Source organism: Podarcis erhardii, assembly GCF_964252035.2.
Source record: "Podarcis erhardii genome assembly, chromosome: 12".
In the NCBI taxonomy this organism is placed as follows: domain Eukaryota; kingdom Metazoa; phylum Chordata; class Lepidosauria; order Squamata; family Lacertidae; genus Podarcis; species Podarcis erhardii.
The window spans coordinates 2,974,410-2,990,261 of record NC_138513.1 but is presented as its reverse complement, the minus strand read 5'-3'; the positions used below and the strand labels follow the sequence as shown (position 1 = coordinate 2,990,261).

Sequence of the window (15,852 nt, the reverse complement as noted above, 5' to 3'; positions counted from 1 at the left end):
TGGAAACTTTAATAAATATCTTTTTTTAAAAAAAGAAACTTCTGTATGCAAAGGACCCTTCCATAAACGTTTGGGTGCCTCTACATTTAAAGGCTATGCAGGCAAGAGGATTTAAGTGCCTCCGAGCCAGGGCAGTGCAAATATGAGAAAACCTGCCAAAATATTCTCATCTCAGAAGCTATTAAAGCAGGCTGGGGTAGGGAGGAAGCTCTAATGGGGAAGAGCTGGTACAACTCAATAACCAAAATCATTTAGCTCCTCTTGATGGCTCTTGTGCATCTTTGTAGGAGAGGATGTTGAAGAAAGGCAATAAAATTGATAAAGGATGGAGTGGCAGCGTGTACCCAAAGGGAAGAAACTGGGCCGGTTTCCATTAAGCTTACAGAGAAGAATTGCAGATGAGGGCAACTAACTCCCCAATGTCCAAAACCCTTTCACACAGAGGCAAGTCCAGAAAAAGACTAATGTCCATGCGCTCCAACTGCAGCAGATTCAGGCTGGGTCCCTGGAAAGGTTTTGGTAATGCAGAGAGTCCCCCAGAGGTACTGCAGAAGCTCCTTCCATGACTTCTTGTTCCTTCAAAGAACATACCAGATGGGTGTTCAAAAAATGGCTTAAGGGTCAGGCTATGCCCAAGATTCAACACATAGTTCTGAGTTGCAAACTCAACAGCCTCAGGGCATGAAACACAGGAAGGAGATTCACCCTCTCCTCATGTGCTGTGGTCGCCATGAAAATCCACACACAGAGAAACTTTCTGTTTGGTATATGCACATCCTAGTCAACAGCAGCACTTGGGGAGTGGGGACTTGTTATGGTGACCATGGGTGGGAGCAAAGGGTCAAATCCACTAATTTCCTCCCCACAAGCAATGCCATTTGTGTTTAGTCTTAACAAGGCTCTAAAGTCTGCAGAATCCCACCACAATATCCAACTCCAAAGATATGGACAGTTTGCACCACACAGCTAGGAACAGCAGCAAATGTCCCCAGGAGCAGCCTTGACCCAAGAGGAGGAAATCCAGATGCACAAACCACACAAGATCAGTTAGACAGGGAGGGGCCATGGGATCTAGAGGCTATGCATTTCCTGTGAGCCCATTCCAGTGCTTAAAACAGGCTTCCTCAACCTCGGCCCTCCAGATGTTTTGAGACTACAATTCCCATCATCCCTGACCACTGGTCCTGCTAGCTAGGGATCATGGGAGTTGTAGTCCCAAAACATCTGGAGGGCTGAGGTTGAGGAAGCCTGGCTTAAAACCACACAGGAGAAAGCACACAATGTCTAGCTTCACCTGACAAGATTGATTTCTGCTGGGGTGTGGGTGGAGCAATGTTCTCCCTCCACCATTGGAGGCAGTACAGCTGGGAATCACAACTGGGGAGAGTGCAGATCCACTCAGGTCCTACTCGCAGGATTTCCATGGGCATCTGGTTGGCCACTGTGAGAAAACAATGCTACTGGCCAGATCAATCTGCTGGGCTTTGAACTGTTGCAACTTGAGCGCTTATTCCAGCAAAGGGGTATGGGGATCTGTTCACCAAGTGGGTGGGTATCTTTTGGAAAGCATCCTGGATACCCAACACTATGGGAAAGTTGCAATAATATTTCAGCGCTTCCAGAAAACGCGGAGCACTATTCTGTAATGGCATATTAACTGCTGTGCAAGGTCAGCATCGCTAACTGAAAGGATTCAAGATGTGCTCATTAATGTTGTATTATGCTGCATCTTTTAAGCGGACGTCTCTGATGGCGTATGAAACTGGCAGGCAGGGCAAGTGTGCGTGGCATAAACGGTACCCCGGGAAAGGGCAAGCCTGAAACGATTTAGGAATGACAATCTTGGGTACTTCTTGGGAGTTTATGTCATTGAGCTGGAAGTAAAGATGTTGCCTTGGCTTCCTTTCTTTGTGGAGCAACAAGGTTAAAAAATCAACACAGTCTAAAACCAAGACATCCAACCTAGCTTAAAAGGGTGGTGCTCATCATCAACTACCTGTTTCAACTCAAATGAGGCATAATCGACCTAAAGGCCCCCCCTTTTATTTTTGCATCTGTGAAGGCAAAAGCCCAGAGGTGTTTGTAGGGTAGTCAGTCAACTGCCCAGGACCTCAAGTCCGACCACAGACTCCATAGGCTTCCCCTATCCTAAACCAGATTCCTATTATACTTATACCTCAGGAATTCAGGCAATGCTGTAAGGACAGTACTGTGTCCACTTCTGGGCACCCACAATTTAAGAAGGATGTTGACAAGCTGGAACATGTGCAGAGGAGGGCAACCAAGATGATCAAGCCTTATGAGGAACAGTTGAGAGAGTTGGGTATGCTAAGCCTGGATAAGGGGAGACTGAGAGGACATATGACAGCCATCTTCAAGTATCTAAAGCATGGGTAGGAAAACTAAGGCCCGGGGGCTGGATCCAGCCCAAACGCCTTCTAATTCCAGCCCATGGACGGTCCGGGAATCAGCATGTTTTTACATGAGTAGAATGTGTCCTTTTATTTAAAATGCATCACTGGGTTATTTGTGGGGCCTGCCTGGTGTTTTTACATGAGTAGAATGTGTGCTCTTATTTCAAATGCATCTCTGGGTTATTTGTGGGGCCTGCCTGGTGTTTTCACATGAGTAGAATGCGTGCTTTTATTTAAAATTATTATTATTATTATTAAAATGCATTTCTGGGTTATTTGTGGGGCATAGGAATTTTCCCCCAACATACAGTCCGGCTCCCCACAAGGTCTGAGGGACAGTGGACTGGCCCATGGCTGAAAAAGCTTGCTGTCCCCTGATCTAAAGGGCTGTCACATGGAAGGCGGAGCAAGCTTGGTTTCTTCTACTCTGGAGGCAAGGACCCAAATCAATGGATTCAAGTTACAAGAAAGGAGATCCCAACAATATGAGCTTCTCGAGAGTGGAATGGACTCTCTTGGGAGGTGGTGGACTCTCCCTCCTTAGAGCGCTTTAAGCAGAGGTTGGTTGGCCAATTGTAATGGATGCCTTAGTTGAGATTCCTGTATTCCTGGGGGTCAGACTAGATGACCCTTGGGATGCCTTCCAACTCTATGAAATCAGGAAAGCAATGAGTAATGCCTGGCACCATCTACTCGTTTAACCTCACACCACAATTGAGCTGTATACTTTAAATAAAAAACCTAATACAACCCTTCAGTTTGTCCCCTTTTTCCAGGTCTGTGCACTGCCCTCTTTTTTTGTCTTCCTTTCCCATATTTCAAACCCACCACTTACCGGACCCACCGTTTCTCTTCCCACATTCTTGCCCTTTCCAGGGTGTCCCTTATGTCTGAACTTCCACCCTCTTGCCCTTTGCATCAAGCCACTTCTCTCCTCAAAACAAAACACTTGATTCCTCTTGCAAAAGAGTTCTTGTCTCCATTGCTTCGCTTAGCCTGTATTCATCAAATCTCCCTCATTCCCTTAGCTTCTCCACAAAGATCAGGGGCAGGGAGGCTCCACTGCGATGCTAAGCAACTGTGAAGCTATTAGCATCACCTCATGCAAGCTACTGGGAATAGAAAGCTTAGCTATGATGAGATGCAAAGAGGTCCATGGAAAACCAAAGCCATCACTCGAAGGCATGATGGCTGGCACAGAGGGAACCCCTCTGCTCCGTGCAGTCTGGGTTATGGACTTTAACGCCTCCAAATATCAGGCGCTTCAGAAAAGGCAGCATCCCTGAGCCAAGGCTGGCCAGGGAGTCCCCAAACCTGGCTAGCCGCCAGGAAGATGGGAAGGGGCCATGGTCTTCACAGTATGCCTCCACATTGGAATTTCTCCACTTTGCCTCAAAATATGTTAGACTATTGTTCAGCTCCCTGGAGGCAGCAAAAATGAAATGTCCAAGTTAGAACTATGGGGGATCTCTTTCCGTAAAGAACTCTGTGTGTTTGATATAGTGTATAAATATTATATACTCACTTCAGTATATAATAATAGACCCTAAGAGATTCTCAAGTATATTTTTCACTTTAAATGAGGTTAGTGTTAAAAGAAGAGTCTTTACTATAACCAAGATATAAAAATGCCTCTCCTCCCCCCCCAAAAAAATTATATTCTGTTTCCCTCTGGAGGCAATCAGCAGTTCAGGTGAAAATTTCCACGGCATCTTGTAAACTTGGGCAGCCCAAAATGGCATGCACTGAGGGGGGAAAAACTGTCTATTGAAAACTCCTTATAGACTTTTTGCTTGAAAAAGTAAATGAACTTATGATATCTGGGTCTGAAGATTAAAGAAAGTATTGGTTTCTGGAAAGTGGAATTTTGGGGTGTTAATCTTGGAGTGGATGTTTTGAACAATTTTCTACGTATAGCTGACAGAAGTATCTGAAATTCTCTCATTTTCCTTTCCTTTCCTTTTTCTTCTTTCTGATTCTTTCTTTCTTTCTTTCTTTCTTTCTCTCTCTCTCTCTTATTCCTTTTGGTTTGTGCTTTTATTTAGATTAGGAGTTTTTTATCTTTGATAGAAAGATATTGGATACTAACCTGTGTATTTTTAAAAAACGCTAATAAAATCTATTCAAAACAAAAACAAAAATGTCATGTAACTTAATACAATTGGTGCACACCAATTCCATCTTCAAAACAATGTTTCTAGTATCATAGCACAGAAGACTTAAAATGTGTTGAACTGTGGAAACTTGGGGTCCATTCTTCTTTAGTACAGAGCATGAAACCCTAAATTAATGCCAACAAAAAATAATGTTTGCTGATCAATGCTAAAACCTACACACACATCAAGAGGGAGATAAGCGCCATGTCAGTTTGAGTTTGCCTTTTAAGGAACCTAATTAATTACCCACCTATTTCCCAGAATATTGGCACTGATCTACACAGCTAGTCCCACAAAGGACTAAGGGGGAGTTGCCAGAGATTTTAGTCTGTCAACAATGAAACAGAACATTTCGCCCATGGAGACAGAGGTGAGAAGTTTACTGCTGATAAAAAAAGAATGTTTCAGACTCCTGGAAAAAGTGATGGTTCTTCCCACTCTATCTTTCTGCTCACTAATGCACTAGGAGATAAAATGGTTTAATGAAGTCTGTCTGAGTGCTGAGATTTCTTCTTGTTAATCGAGAGACGGAAAGGCATTCAAGGCCAAGCATTTTGTTTTGTTTCAACTCATTTCTAGATCTGAAGATTCCCAGACGCCCAATTAACAATTCTTTCTATATAAACTCCCAATTTCCTCTGTTTGACAAAAAGACAGGGAGGGAAGGATATTCCATTAGCATTTTATAAACTCAGTTTGCCAAAGCGAATATCAGCTTAAGAGAATGTCTCCTTTGTTATTTTGGAAAGCATAAAGACTCTTACCTTTTTATAAGACCAAACCATTAAGATCTTATAAAAAGGCAGGAAGCAGTTAAGATGGTAACATGCCAAGTTCATTATACTGGAAGCAGGACTTGCAATTTCCAGGTGGTTATTATCAGTTTTTCATTCACGGCACTAGCAAGAAAAATGGAAAACTATCAAGTTATACTAAGTTAACCACTTGGCTGGGTCTTGAGCTGCTTTTTTTGCTGCTGATACACCCTCAAATGTCGCATTATTTTAGAACTTTCCTTGCTGAAACCCACTTCATGGAAGGGACTGCAAGGATCATCTAGTACAACCCCCTGCAATGCAGGAATATGCAGCTGTCCCATACAGGGATTGAACCCACAACCTTGGTGCTATCAGCACCACATTCTAGAGATGACTGCAGAGAATGAAACCAGTCCTGCTGGAGCGGATCAATGGTTTACCCAGGCCACCATCCAATTCCTCACAACAGTCAACAAGCATCTCCTGGTACGGCTGGCAGAATTTCTTGTCTGAAACCCTGCAGTGCTGCCGCGTGCAGTGTAGACAGTACAGAATTAGATGGAACAACAGTCTGACTCAGTATGGAGACAGGTTCCTATATCCACATTGTGGTGGTGGGACACTAGGGGGAGCCAGAGAGACGCTCAGCAATGCTCCCGCCTCCTCCTCTCCTGCACTGTGTTCCGCTGCTCTCTCACAGGCCTGGTACCCATAAGCTCAGCGGCAGAGCATGTGTCTTGCATGCAGAACCTGTACCAGGTTCAATCTCCAGGCATCTCCAGGAAGGGCTGGGAGAAGCCCCCACCTTGTAGAGCCACTGTCCGTCAGAGTGCAGACGATGCCAACCTAGATGGACTACTCGTCTGCCTCAGTATATGACGGCACACCACGTTCCTTAGTTGCTTCTAGAAAGCCCACAAACTGTCCAGAGGCAGAGTAAGATCATCAATAAAAAACGCACGTATCGGTGAAGTTAGCTCTTTATTCAAAGTAAGCAGTAGAGTTCAAGTCTAGTGATCTCAGCAACTATTTCCAGGAGGTCTTGCCCCAGTGCAGCAGTTGCAAAGACTGAAGGTCCCCACCTTCCCACAGTTGCTTAAATCCCCTCCTCTCTGGGATTTGTTCCAAACAATCGGAGACTGCGTCTGCGCACAACCCATCTATCCTCTGCTCTTTTCATTTCTCAGCATGTTCTGGAGACCGGGGGGAAGGAAGCTGACCGCAGCAGGAGGGGGAAATTCCCTGAACTCTTCAGCAGTTTGCCTCATCTCTGTCTCCTACACAAACACACACACTCCTCTCCAGCCTCTGCTTCTGTCTCTGATTCCGGACTGCTCTCTGCCACAGACTCTTCCTGCTCACTGAACCCTGTTGCCTCTTCGGTTTCCAACACCTCCTTCTCCCCTCAGTCTGCTCCCTCTTCTCCTTCTGACCACTCATTGCCGTCTCACCACCAACACCCTGCTTCTGAGCCTTCTTCCCTTGGGGGTCCACCATCTGGTTCCTTCCAGCACTCATTGAATCCAGCCAGTCCATGAAATGAAGGCTCCATTGAGCTATCACAGGTAATACCTGCTGACGGACCTATCCTTCCAGCAGGGCAAACTAAGAATGAAGACCCTCAGAGAGCAGAGAGCAGTCCTTTCTAAGCGTTCGACAGCAGCTATCCAAAAGAGGGAGATGCTTCCCCCTCTAGTCTATCAGCACCTTGGAGAGAATTAGGGACTTGTTGACAGGCCTGCCAGCCAGCACAATGACAGCCAAATATGAGTACAAAGAGCACCATTAGCAAATGCCTTGAATGCAAGTGGATGCACTCACCTCTCAAGGAGACGGAGGCAGGCTGGCTGGCTGGCTGGCCGAAAACCTTAATCCACCTTGACAGCCCTCCAGCACTAAAGAGCTTCTGCTGCACAATGCAGGTACTTGTACGGCAACAAAACAAAGGGCTCCCAGAGGTTAAGGGGTGCTCAACAAAAGAGGCCTGCTTTGCAAGGTTTGCTTGTTTGCAGCAGGCCTATCAACAAGCAGAAACCTTGTGTCTCTGCAGGCAAGGCCTCCATCTATGGAATTAAGACATGCTTCTTGGATGAAGCCATACCCGCAATTGAAAGAGCTTCATTGCAGAAAAAGACTTTAAGAAATAAAAAGCATATTGGGGGGTTAGGGGTTGGAAAGTTGTTTATCAGCAGCTGTTCACCATGCCTATCATTCAGGTGCTCCCATGCTTCTTCTGTAATGTTTGTAAGCAAAACTAAGTGGGGAAATTATCTGATTATCATTCCAGCTCAGTATTATTTGCTTCTGCCTTTCAGATCAGCAACAGGGAGGAAGGAGAATTTAAGATGGCCCTTTGAGAGTCCCAAGTCCTATGGGTCTTAAGTTTGCCATGTGCTTTACTTTAACATATGTGTACACACACACACACACACACACACACACACACAAATGGGATGCAGGTGGCGCTGTGATTTAAACCACAGAGCCTAGGACTTGCCGATCAGAAGGTCGGCGGTTCTAATCCCCATGACGGGGTGCGCTCCCGTTGTTCAGTCCCTGCTCCTGCCAACCTAGCAGTTTGAAAGCACACCAAAAAGTTCCTCTGGCGGGAAGGTAAACGGCGTTTCCGTGCGCTGCTCTGGTTCGCCAGAAGCGGCTTAGTCATGCTGGCCACATGACCCAGAAGCTGCACGCCGGCTCCCTCGGCCAATAAAGCGAGATGAGCGCTGCAGCCCCAGAGTCGGTCAGGACTGGACCTAATGGTCAGGGGTGCCTTTACCTTTACCTTTACCCACACACACAAAATTTACAAATGGAGCAGACTGTGATTGCATGTTTCAATTCTGCAGCAGTGCAGAACACGGTGTCAGGTGCAGATTTCATCTTCGTGACAATGTCAGCTTACAACTTATGTTCAAGGAGGTTTCTATCCCTTTTTATGATTGAACAAAGCATGTGGGGTAACACTTGCTGAAGTCTAGGAAGCCCCAGAGGTTAGGGCTGTAGCTCAGGGGTAGAGCATCTGCCTTGCAGGTTCAATCCTTAACAGCATCTCGAGGCAGGTTTGGGAAAGACTCCTGGTCTGAAACCCTGGAGAGCCACTGCCAGGCGGTGTAAACAATACTGAGCTAGATTGGCCTAATTCAGTAAAATTAGCTTCCCATGGTCCTAAGTGCCTTTAACTTTGAGCTACTTTGGATGCAAACCTATATAAGATCTACAGGGTTTGAGGACAGCCTTTAAGTCCGTTGGTTGGTTGGTTGGTTGGTTGGTTTTTGTTTGTTTATGGATCAAACTTTGTCAAAATGAATTCCAGGGCAGTGCACAAGGGGCATGAATAAAAGCATTCATGCCAGCTACAAACACAATCAAACAGTAAAGCAAGGCTTGGCTAATCTGTGACTAGTCAAATGTTGCTGGACCAGAAAAACTCCCATTAGCTGCAGCCAGCACTGCCAATGGTCAGGGATGATGGGAGCTGTAGTCCAACATGATCAATATTCATAATGACTTACCAAAACAAGGCAGCAACAGAACTTCAAAATATTAGGCAAACAAAATAGACATTTAAAATGCCAGGGAAGATAAAACAGTTTAAAACTGGTGCTGGGAAAAGATCTCAAGGGGGGTTCACAGAATAAAATACAAGGTAAGTAAATAGTTAAACCAAAACAGCAAAACAATAACCCCACCTCCCCACATTTAAAAGGCTGTAGAATATTAGCCAGAAAGAGGCCTGCTTGAAGAGGACAGGCGACCCTCTCCAAGGATAGGTCCTTATGACTATAAATCAGGATTTTGCAAGTTAGCTCAGCTTGCATTTTTTATGCCTGCCACAATTTACTATTCTTGCTGGGGAAATTTATTTATTTATTTAAGTGCAGAGTGCACACCGCCCTGGTGAAAACTTACGGACTTTTTCTGAGCACATGAAACTCTTCAAAACCAGGAGTTTTCACCACATCCAAGGACAGACCAGGTTCCCCACGCAAGACACCCCCCTCCCCCAACAAGGGCTTATTGTTAAAAGAAATATGTTTTCTCCATTTAATGCAGCTGTAGTTTTAAGCCCATAGGGAGAAGCTTTTGACAGAGCTACAGCTGGAAATGCTATTGTTTCCTCATGCCACCAAGGCTCAGAACCATTTCCTCTGTTCCAGATGCCTGGGAAGGCACCCCCTTCCGCTTCCTACTAGGGCTTTTATTAATGACCCTGAAATACTTTGACTCAGTCTTTTTAAAGTGCTCCACCCCTAGAGCCAGGCTTCCTCAACCTGGCGGCCTCGGGATGCTTCAGACTACAGCTCCAATCAACCCCCGTCAGCACGAAATGGAAACAATACGATACGATACGATATCTTTATTGTCATTGTCCCATACAGAGCAATGAAACTGAAAAATCTACATAAGACATTCAAAACCCCCTAAAAACTCTGAAACCCCATTTTAAAATACAATATACTAGAGAGACTCCTTATACTGCGTTGAGAACCAGAATTGCATTGGGGTAGAAACTGTTTCTCAGGTGGCTAGTCCTAGTCTTTATAACCCTATACCTTCTTCCAGAAGGCAGATGCTGAAAGAGATCATTTCTGGGGTGTGCACTATCCTGCGCTATCTCTGCAGCTTTCTTATGGCACCTGACAGCATGGATTTGATCCAAGGTGGGAAGAGTGCACCCAATTATTCTCTCTGCAGTCTTTACAACCCTGGACAGCATTGTTTTTTCCATAGCTGTGCAGATCCCAAACCACACACACAGACCATAAGTTAATACACTCTCCACAGTACACTGGTACGAGGACGAGGTTGGCAAAGGCAAACCAACCCCAGCACAAATCTTGTGTGTCAAGAGACAAGTCCCCTTTCACTGCAGGAAACCTGCCCGTGTTGTTTCCAGAACACACAAGTGGCTGTTTAGCTAGCTGTCACAAGCAGATTTTAAAATTATTTCTACAATGTGGTTTTGAATATTGTGCATTTCCAAGGAAGCCAGCACACACACAAAATTTTAAGATAAATGAGGCTTTCAAAGAGCACTCTCATCAAGATGCAATATGAAGTTCCTGACAGGCACTAGACAACAAAGCAAACCTGTCCGAGCTAAAAGGGGGTATGTCCATTTCACATTTTAGGTTTTGTGAAACAACCAGCAAAATGTTTTCGTGAACGTGCCAATTTGAAAGCAGTACAGCCTGGAAATTGCTTCTAGAAATGGCATGCTATAGCACCTAGAAATCTGATGTTTTTACACAGCCCTGTGTGAAGCTGGCATGTTTCTCACCCCCCTCCAATAAAGCTGGCACAGAAGAATTGGAAAAAGAAAAGCCCTGAGTTCAGGGTTTTGTTTGACACCTAAACAAAAGCCATGAAAGGAGAAAAAGCTGAATGGAGATGAACTTTTAACTTACTTGACTCTTGCTATAAAAAAAAAAAAATTAGCTGGCTGTGTCACCCCTAAAGCCTCACGTTGTCAGCTAGCCATTCACATGGACACAGTGCCAGCTGTTTAGAGCCTATGTAAATCCCACACCCGCCCAAAAGAGTTCAGCAAGAATGAGCACTTTTGTTCTTCCTCTACATTCCCGAGCCAGAGTAACCCCATCTCAACCACCATTTTGAACTCTCTAGAAAAGGGGATTCTGCTATAAAAGTGGCTTATCTGGAGGTCCCCAAGCAAGCAGTCCTTAATGTCCTCTTAAGTTTCTACTACTACCTCCCATCAAGGCAAAAGCACTCAAGTCTTTCTTTGGATGGCTGTATAGATATTCCAGTAAATATTTCACTGCACCAAGAACCAGCTGCTAAGTTTGCATTCTGCAGATCAATGCAACCTTCCCAAAACATGAAGAAACTTGATAAAAGAGGGCTTAATGCTTTGGTGGTGGATGGTGTCTTCCCTTGTTTTTCTTTTCACTTTCTTATAAGGATATTCTCTAGGGAAGAGAAACTAACGGGGATTTTCCTCTTTTTACAGAAACAAAACAACACACACACACAAACCCTTGATGTTAATAAAGCACTTTCATTCTGTTCCGTAGATAGCCTGCTAAGCCACGAACCGAAAAGGGGTGGCCAGCAGCTGTTCCCATCAGCTGCTTTCCTTTAATAGTACAGGCATCAAAAAGGAAAGCAGCTTCCATTGAACTAAAAGCAAAGCCAGGGAATAGCGTATTAGCCAAAAGCCATTTCCGTAATAGGACTACGGTTTTTATCATCAATCAGAGGGACCCAGATTAAACTTCTGCCTCCTCTCATTCCACCCTCCCTGGATGTGGCTGGAATAGAAAAACAGCAGCAGACTCCGTATTTTAGGAGTATCCAGGAAAGCGGCACCACCCAACAAGATTTCAGGGGCTTTTGGCATGGTGGTGTGAAAACACACACACACACGCACACACACACACACACGGTGCTCCCTTTCAATTCAGCATGGTCAACTAGGACAGCTGCGCTAAGCAGATGGAGGGGGTTCGCATGGGCCCTCCTCTGTTTTCAAAAGGGATTATTTGCAAGGAGCAAAAGCTCTGATCCACTCCTTTGCATGTGAAATAAAACCGGGCAATCTCATCACAAGGTGCACGGGCGTACCTGCCACTCATGCTGCTACCCTGCCAGCTTTCGACTGCCAGGAATCAGAGTTGGAAGTTATTTCTTAAGACACAAGTTATGGCTAGCTCAGTCGGTGAGGCAGGAAACTCTTAATCTCCGGGTTGTGGATTCAAGCCCCATATTGGGCAAAAGATTCCTGCATTGCAGGGGGTTGGACTAGATGACCCTATGAACTCCGTCCCCCAGAGGTGTGTCTGACACCTGCATTATACAGTTTTCATTACATGCTGAAGATGTACCTATTTACCCTAGCCTTTGACACATATTCTAAGTGCCCAGCCTATTCTTGTGACTGCAGTTTGCTTGAAGCTGTTTTTAATGCTGTACTTCACAGTGTTGCAAACTACCCTAGAATATCAAGGTGAAGGGCAGGTCATTAGCTAAATGAAACCTCCATGTTCAGAGGCATCATACCAGTTCCTCAAGGACAGACAGTGGGGAAGAGCAGTTGCCTTCTTCATCTGGCCTGTGAGCTGGTCACTGTGGGGAGCAGGAGGCTGCATTGGACAGAAGGCCCCCTGCCCTGTTCTTTTGACACTTTAGTTTTTAAGATCCACCTTACTTCTACATCTGCAAGTTGTTTTAAACAGTTTTTGATCTTGTGTTTTAATGCTGTAACCCACCCTGGGACCTTGGGTGGGGTGGAGGGCAGGTAATAATAATAATAATAATAATAATAAATAATAATAATAATGATGATGATGATGATGCAATTTGGCAGTTATAACAGCTTTCCTTTTCATCCATCCAAATGATGGATCCCTGACATGGTGCCAACATGTGGGGAGAAAACTAAAATGGGCTTCACCCACTCACAGAGGTCTCCTATGAGCCCCCAGAAACTTTTGCGCAGACCAAGGAGATATAATGCAAAGAGTTGTGATTCTTGCTTTTTTCTGCGTATGTTCTGTTTTAATTCCTTCTTTAGCTAGCAAAGGGGTGGAGGAATGAGGAGGCTCCAAATAGTCACACAATCTTGATTCTTAAGAGAGGATCCTGGGAGGATTTTCAATGAGCTAAATCCTAGATCTGGGCAGGGTCATAAGGCAGGGGAGCCCTCCCTTCTCTCAAAGGGGCCGTAGACGTCAAGTCTGCAGGTGAGCATTGCTCCTCTGGCAGCGAAGGCTCTCGCCAGCATGTTGCTTTGGCGCCGCCCCGCTCATTCAAGAGACAGCAATCCTTAAAAGGAGGATTGCTCTGTGTGTTATGGCTACTTACCAATTATATCCACTATGTTCTGATTCAGAAATAGGCCAGTTTCACTGAAATATCCGGGGGGGGGGCGTGTTACATGGGGCTGCTCTTTGCTCTGATTGAGAGGGGGTACAAAATGTCTTAATAACCACTGGATATTCACACAGGGGCAGATCTACTATGAAACTAAGGAAGTTTAAACTTCAAGGCCTCTGATCCTGGAAGGGCTCCACAAGCCACATCTAGCAGACCCAGTTTGAGTCTCACAACAAAAAATGGATTTGTTGTTATTGTTGTATGTATTTCAACAATACCAAATAAATTTAAAAAATAAGTTTGTTCTGGGTATAAGCTTTCGTTGGTCTCTAAGTTGCTGCTAGACAATTTTTTATTTTTTATTTTTATTTCGACTACGCCAGACCAACACGGCTACCTACCTGAATCAACAATACCAAAGTTTGACAGTCAGTAGCACAGGTGTTGTAAAGGAGCTGTGTTGCGGTAAATTGGCTGTTCTGCTGTGGCTAATGTAACCCCCCCCCCTTTTTAACAGAGGTCAAGATCCTAGAGGAATAACATGAGTTCATGAAAGTACTTAAGTGGATACCAAAAGCACAAACTCACATAAAATTTGTGGTGATCTGTCATAGAACAACCCCACTGAAGCAGTTAACTTCTCTTTGAAAGCCTCATTGCAGCTGCTAACCACAGGGCCCCACAATGCAACGAAACGTCTGCTTACAATTCCCCACAATGCTGTTTCCTTATGCTACTCTCTGCAGGTATAATGATCCATCATCACAGTCAGGACAACATATTCCAGCTATGCGCACAAAAATGAGTCATCTGGGGAGTTGCACTTAGAAATCAAGTTTCTAGTCCCTCAGGCTTCAAAGCACCTGGGCCAACACTTGGTGAGATTTCAGGCAACAGCAGGGTTGGCTGAGTACAGTTTCCAGTAAAGTCAAGGGCTTCAGCAACTTACAGAATTATCACAGGCAATTCTGCATAACAAGCCATTTGTGGTACCTTCTGGGGTGGGGTGAATAACATGTTGTGGGATTCTGCACAGCAGATATTGCAGTGAACGGATTTGGTTAAACAGCAACAACTACATACGCAGCATTTTATAGAACAGCAGAAGCGAAAGGAAAGGAAAGAAGGCTTTTACATCAGACTCTCCTCTTAGATGGAGGTGTTAAGTGTCTCTGCCCTGTGATCTGCAAGAGGACCCAGTTCTACCAAGAGGTTTTCTCCTAATTAGATTCCATGTGGACTCGCTCAGCAACATTTTCATTTCCGGCAAGCAGTGCCTGTAAGAGGCATCATTAACAGATGTGCTGTGCCCTATCTGGCTCTTCTGCTTTGCTTCGAACATATGGGGCACAGATGTCCCTCCTATCTATACTGCACCAAGGTGACAAAACTATTAACTGCGCAAGTAAATTTCTACAACAAGGACCAAAGCAAGCAAACTGCTTAACACAAACATGGATTTGCTTCCGATATTGCTCAGGAGGCCCTTAGGAAGAACAGATCCAAAGCGACAGAAAGCCCCAAAGACAACTCAAGGCAAACGAACCCTGAAAGGGTGAGGTAGCGGCATATTTCATTGGCAAAGATCCCCCCAAGGGACTCCTACACACGCCAAGTCAGCACTTGAAATGCTGTAGCAAAATGACCTCATCTTTGTCTACTCCTGCGATGGCCAGATGAGCCCCGAAATGCTACACTGCTAAGTCTCCAGCTCCAGTACTCTCTGGTCTTTGCCTACTGAATTTTGAATGGTTCTGCACCAATTGCACGTACAGTCCAGCTATCTATAAGGCAAGTAAAACATTTCTTCTAGCAGGGAGCTTTGATTAGTGGGCCAGGTTCAAGGGTCTTGCATTAATTTACAAGGCCTTAAAATGGGTCCAGAATATCTTAGGGACCCCCTTGTTCCCAGCTTGATCAGTGAGATATTTGGTGACCCCCTCATGGCCCAGATACACAGCCTGTAGTCACTAGAAGCCATGCAGTCAGTGTGATGAACATCCCACCCAACTGAGATTAGACAGGCCCCCTCCTTGCCAAACTTCAGACCCATGACTAAGACTTCCTTGCTCCAGCAGGAAATTTATGATGTATTTTTTACTGTCTCATTACCCCTTTTTACTGTGGGCTGCTCTGTCTGTACACCTCTCAGAAATGGGAATAATTAAGAAGTATATAAATGTGTCGGCTAACAAACAAACAACTTCTGCAAAATAGAGGCGCAAGATGGGCTAGCAACTTTCGGGTGCTGGAACAGCCTGCAGATACTGAAATAGGCAATGCAGTGCCAATAACGAAAAGCAGCTCTTACCTTAAGCAGATAATCCCTTAGTGTGTCCTGGATCTCACAAACCGCTTATCTGCAAAATAAAATATTTAAAAGAAACAGTTGCAGAGTTTCCAATAATTTAGTCTTGTTTCAGAAAACACATAACCCTGCTAATTTGTTTGTCAGAGGAGCCTAAGTAACCTAAAGTGCCTTCCTTTATCATCCGTGTCACTGCATTGTCTAGGATTCTCTTGGCCAATGTAGCCTCCCCTCTCTCGAGAGACAAGAGAGTCATTAGGATACTAATCCAGATCTAGGAGGCTTCTTGCGCACCATTCAATATAAACTTCAATTAAGGTAATAGCCTAGATAGTATCCCATTAAGGAAGGCCGAAGCAACAAAACGCTCCAGA

General features: G+C 44.9%; 1 protein-coding gene across 14 annotated transcripts in view; it reads right to left on the bottom strand.

Annotated features, from left to right (window-relative positions):
• Nucleotides 1–15,852, bottom strand: part of MAP4 (microtubule associated protein 4) — a 212,158-nt gene that overhangs the window by 160,753 nt on the left and 35,553 nt on the right. For all 14 annotated transcript variants that reach the window (XM_081834122.1, XM_081834123.1, XM_081834125.1 and 11 more), the window contains exon 2: nucleotides 15,482–15,530. The gene's annotated coding sequence lies outside the window, so the exon portion shown is untranslated. The remainder of the gene's footprint in view (nucleotides 1–15,481; nucleotides 15,531–15,852) is intronic.